The sequence below is a fragment of the Lethenteron reissneri genome, chromosome 54, assembly GCF_015708825.2.
Source record: "Lethenteron reissneri isolate LAM-NWPU_2019-01 chromosome 54, ASM1570882v1, whole genome shotgun sequence".
NCBI classification, from domain to species: Eukaryota; Metazoa; Chordata; class Hyperoartia; order Petromyzontiformes; family Petromyzontidae; genus Lethenteron; species Lethenteron reissneri.
The window spans coordinates 8,942,894-8,948,893 of NC_083832.1; the positions used below are offsets into that span (position 1 = coordinate 8,942,894).

Below are 6,000 nucleotides of genomic sequence, written 5' to 3' on the forward strand. Positions count from 1 at the left end.
TGACACTGGGCTGGGACATTTCTGTTCAAGGCTGGCATGCCCAATTTAAAATGCACATGAACAGAATTCCATTCTGCCTCTCCACATATCATGCATTTTCCCCCGCACCTCTGAATGTCTATTTTAGGTTCAATTTGTCTGCATTATAAATGCAAACAAATTGTGAATATATCAATAGAAATTAGATATTCTAAAAATATATATGTGTGTGTTTTAGTCCGGCAACCGAGTGGCTTTCCAGACCAATATTATCCAGCGGTGTTTATTTAATTAACACAACTCTACATCCGGTTCCCACTTTTTCTGTCTCATCCGCCAAGGCAGGTGTGTTAAACACGTGCTCCTGTAACAGGACCCTGCGGGGTGGGCTGGTAGGAATAATACTTAGTACCGGTACAGAGATATCGACCGGGTATAGAGGAGTTAAAGAAAAAATACTGTATTCTAGTGTAACGTTAATTGAAAGTGTTAGTTTTGACAAGAAACGCTGTGAGATTTAAAGACTCGTAGTCTTTCATTTCCAACACCACCCTCAACACCACCCCTCCCACGGACGGACGGACGGACGGACGGACGGACGGACGGACGGACGGACGGACGGACGGACGGACGGACACATTAATCTATTGGTGGTCTGGTCCACTTCGTTCCTACCAGTATAACCAGAGGTTATTGGCAAGGACACTCCTCCGTATAAGCGGTGGGACCCCGTTCGACGCAGGCATCATCTGTAAAAGGCAATACAAGTTGAACTTCTTTCAATTTAACTAACAATTTTAAAATGTCATCGGTAGATCAGCTGCCTGTTTGATTAAGTAATTATCAAGGCTTAAACCCCAGGTTGCGTTGAGGTATTCAGAATTGTCTTCATGATCTTAAGTAACCACCCGCCGCCAACATCGGCGAGCATGATCATTATGCAAACACTCACAGGATTCACGGGCATCATGGCATGCGGGAAATGCCAAGTGGTCAATAGAGAATACCTAAAAGAGAACCAATCTCCGGAGTTTAGGTACGAAATGTAATGGTTCGTTGAAATGCACAGCATTGATTCATATTCTTGGTTCTTTCGGTAAAGTCACGTAGAAGGGAAATAATAAAATAATATAAATATTAAACAATAAAAATTATCACGACGTTTCGACTGCAACACAAGCAATCATCAGGTGTGAAATCCACAGCAAAAAAAATTGAAGAAGAAAACTAATTATTGATGTGGATTTCAAACCTGATGATGATTGCTTGCTGCAGTCGAAACGTCGTGAACATTTTTATTGTTTTATATTTATATTATTTTATTATTTCCCTTCTACGTGACTTTACCGAAAGAACTGAGAATATGCACAGCATTGTTTAATTGTTAAAACACCACGTTGCATCTTGCAAGCAGAGCGAGATAAGGGAACTCATACTGGGGGTGTCATCTCCTTAGCTTGGCCTATTATTAATAGCCCAATAACATAACTTATTAATGAGTAAATAATTGTGGAACAACTTAAGCTTCAAATCGTTTTTTGCGTCAACATGAATAATTAATTAATTTTCCTGTTGGTTTCAATTTATTGCAAGTGACTTATCGTGCGATATTCAGCCTCATTAATGTAAACGTTGGAACAACAGCGTCCACAAAGCGTCATGAGAGTCTCATTACTCCAGACGATCTTCGCCCTTCCACGTTTGGCAGCCCTGATCCCGGTCGTGTAAATTCCACATTCCTATGGAAGCGACCAGTCTCTCCAATCACTCCAATCACGGACCAATCGTGATACAAGCACAATCACGAAAACAATCTATAAACAATCACAATCACGAGGCCACACCCAGTCGCGTTATCTCATCCAGCAGAACGGATTGTGTGTGTGTGTGTGTTGATAATCGTGGGGAGCTGTGGAGTAGCGGTTAGCTCACGGCCAACACCAGTGACGATTATCTTAACCGGTGCTGGGCGGGCCTCCCCTAGGTCGACTCAGCCTCAAATTAGTAATTTTGTCTCCCCAGGCGGCCGGGCATGGTGCTGACCACCCACTCTCTCGTCTGCCGTGCCGGCCTTCATATGTGCCCGCTAACAGTACTTGCATTAATCGCCTATCAGTGTGCAGGCAGCCACAGCGGCACATTGGCTGCGTCAAGCACTCAAAGAGGAGGTCCCTCAAGTTGAGATCCGTGGACCTCGGCTAACGCGTGGCCGCTCAGACACATTTGGGATTTGCATCGCTATTACGCGGTCTGGTTGCACTGCGGCTGCAAGCTTCAAGCTTACAAGGCTGGGACAAACGCACTGGTGTGAGCCGATGGCCGAGATGAGTCCAGTGCATTCGGTCGTTGTAAGAAGATGTGTTAAGTGCCGAGAGTGACTGCGGGGGTGCAAGGTGCTGTCTGTCACATCGCGATGTTAAAGCGATCCCTCGCCCGCATTGCAGGCGCACAAGAGCCTCCAATAGTGGAAGCGATCCAGGGGTGTGTGGCTGACTCTCTCGGGCTGGATGGGACGTCCTTGCATGGGGTGGGAATAACGACGATTGACCCCACCACACGTGATCTGCAGATCTACTCAGTGCGAGCCACGTGATGCGAAATTCATGAAATGCTGTTGTGTATAGGGCATGAAATAGTAAAGCTGTCATTTGACTGACAACTTTCACGTGTAGTATATTTGTGTGTGTATATAGTCTCTACACGTCGCCATCCATATTGGACGGTCTCATGATGCCAGCAATCCAGCTCGCTATCTTATCGCTCCGTGGTTGGCTACGTAGGGCGCGAAAGAAGTTCAAAATACATATGTACCAATGAAGCAGTCGACATGGCGCACGCGTTTGCAAGCGAGCAATTATGCGGCCCGTATCGTTTTCCCTTTTTAAGCAGGCTGTACGCAACGCAACATCAATCAAGATGCTGCTCGAGTGAGCAATTGGGCAATGCAACTAATCACGCGTGAGAATGCATGCGGGAAATAAAATCCATCAAATACGCAAACACGTTTTTGGAACACTGCAGTTGAATACAGAGCTGCAATGCCAAAGGGTGACTGCATTCTGTCTTTCGTGTGGATCACACAGATGTCGCGAAACTCGCTTCCCGTTGGCGTCGACGTGGAGCAGTATCCCTGGCTCACCAGGAGAGGGCGGCACAGCAAGTGGACTAATCGCCATCTGTTTCCATCTGTACGGGGATGGAGCGTTGCCACCCCCCTCCCCCCCTATCGCGCGCGTGGATTTTTTTCCGGGTCTTCTGGTTTTCGTCACAATTGCAAAAACAACTCACACATTTTCTGGCAACATCTGGATATACAATCCAATGAAGCGGGACCCCTCGTGAAAAAAGCCGTATGACGTGATTGGTGTGGCTTTCATCGATAATTAACTAACTATAGTGGTGATGATGATGATGATTATTATTGTAAGAAACGTTTACCCTCTGAATTTTAAAACAAATATCAGAGGCGCGTCTCATAATCCAGTAGGTGTGTGACCATGTTTGTATGATCCGAAGAATAAAATTTAAAAAAACGAAACACGTTGGTTAAAATATATATACACCACTTTCTGTCAACAAATAAGAAAGACGACCCATTGTTTAACCACTCGATTGCACTCACTCCGCGCTCAGCAGTAATCGTGTCCACATAGCCAATGGAGTGTATCACAAGCGGTGTCGACACCGAACGTCTGCACCGCTAACACAGCAGAAGTAGGGGTTTGTTTTAGTCTACTATTTTCGCACGAGCGATTTCGTTATACAAAGACAAAGATCCCCCGTATAGCCTCAACAGACTGTTGGGGCAAGTGCTGTTAGCGAGCACCTATGAAGGCCGGCACGGCACACGAGGGGTTGGGTTGACAGCACCACGCCCGGCCGCCTTTGTCTCCCCAGTGACGATACAACACTTGGTCTCACACACATACCTACCGGATTACAAGACGCAGCAAGAATATTTATTTAAAAAATACAAGTGCGTCTTATAATCGAGAGAACAAAAACTGTGCACACACACATACAGTATACAAATTCCGAAACGACTGCTTGTGTGTGTACTGGGGAGCGGTGGTGTAGTGGTTAGCGCGCTGCGCTACGAACCTGGCGCCCCGAGTTCGATTCCCGCTCACGGCCAACGCCAGAGACGATTTATATGAACCGGTCCTGGGGCACTCCCCTAGGTCGACTCAGCCTCAAATGAGTACGCGGTGTGTAAACAGCGCCACTCGGGAGACAAAGGCGGTAGGGCGTGGTGCCGGCCATGTCGGCGTTCATAGGTGCTCGCTAACAACACTTTTCCCAACAGTATGTTAAGGCTATACGGGGGATCTTTATCTTTGTACTGCAGACAGCGCACTGAGCTCGACTCAAAGTCTCTGGCACAACCCAGAGATGAATTGCTCACTCGATATTTCGCTTTTCAGGGCTTGCCGGATTATCGGCGTAAGGCACTACTACCACGACGTATCCATTACAATCATATACTGCATTGTTGTGCCATGCATTTTGGTTACCATATTGTCTTGGACGGATTTCCGAAACGAATTGAGGGATAGAATAAGGCGAGATGCTTGCGTCGAGCTAAACTAATTCCCTTCAACACGAAAAGGCTCTTCTAACGGTGCCAGCCGGAATCAAGTAATTCTAGATTTGAAGCTTTCGTGACTGAAAGGTTTTTTCGGTAAAGTCACGTAGGTTAAAAAATGAAATTAAAATTAATAAAAAATAAATAATAAAAAATCACGACGTTTCGGAGGCAACACAAGTCTCCGTCATCAGGTGGGACCGTCACAGCCAGATTTGCTGTATCAACTGAGGCAGGGATTCCAATATCAAGTCCTCGCCGGATTGTAATACGCACCCCCAACTTTTGCTTTAAATCACGAGGGTGGGTGGGTGTTGGAAATGCGCGTCTTATAATCCGGAATACACGCGCGTAACAACAACAGCAGCAGCAGCACCGCAACACCGACTCTGCATACCAACAACAACAACAGCGCGCGCTCGCACTGCGCTATTGCAACTCACGGCGAGTGCGAGTCGCGGTGCGCTGACGCTGCTACTGCTGCAGCTGCAGCCGCAGCCGTAGCCCACTCTCGCGTTACCTGCTCAGAAGAGGAAGGCAGGAAGCGTCGGGACGATGCTCGCCTCTCGCAAGCCTCTTGCTCGGCACAGGCGCGAGCGTTGTGAATAACGAGCTTAAATAAACGCAGCAGGAGAGATGATGATGGTGGTGGAGGGGGAGGAGGAGGGGGAGGTCTCGGCAAAGCTCCGCAGCTCCAAAGACTTCACCAACGCATGTGGCCCTCTTGCGCCTCCTCGCAACGCAAGTCACAGGAGCGAGCTGCTGCGGTTGCTTCTGCAGCTCGCAAGAAGTAGCATCAGCAGCAGCATCATCAGCAGCATCATCAGCATCAGCAGCGGCGGAGGCGGTGTCACGCCATTACGTAATGCTAATGATGGCTTTGCACTGCGCATCAGATTTCCGTGACGCAGACGCGCGCGCTGGCATCACGCGGGATCCCCGCGGGACTCAATGCGGACGCAATGGACATGACTAATCTACTGCTGGATGAGGGCAGCCAACGCCACCGCCAGCCCGAGCCGTTCGTTCAGGACGTGGGGTTTGCATGGTCATATTTCAGCACTCTGGTCAGCAAGGTGTGGGCAGCATTGTAATTGTTACGCACGAGTACGACATTTTCGTGTAGAGTTTACAATGATTGTGGCAACAATCGTGTTTTCTTCCGTTGTTTAGTTTACCTGTACGGGCACTTTTGTCAATCCACTGCCAAATGAGGGCCTCCCCCTCTCGCCCACCAAGCGGTGAATTGGCCATACTTCACCACGCTGGTAAGCGCTGGTGGTTGAAGATTGGAGTTGTGGAGAGTGCTGGATTGCAATATATAGTTTAACTTATTAAACATGGAAGGCACATGCATTATTGTTTTTTGGGGCTATGTAAATTGCGCTACTTATTGTTTCGTCGTAAAATGATTAACTGGTTTCATATTTGAGTTG

General features: G+C 47.6%; 1 protein-coding gene across 1 annotated transcript in view; it reads right to left on the bottom strand.

The window, feature by feature from the left end:
* Positions 1 to 5,356, bottom strand: part of LOC133356607 (neuronal cell adhesion molecule-like) — a 116,003-nt gene extending 110,647 nt beyond the window's left edge. The window contains 1 exon segment of the mRNA XM_061574232.1: positions 5,085 to 5,356. The gene's annotated coding sequence lies outside the window, so the exon portion shown is untranslated.
* Positions 5,357 to 6,000: the final 644 nt, after the last annotated feature.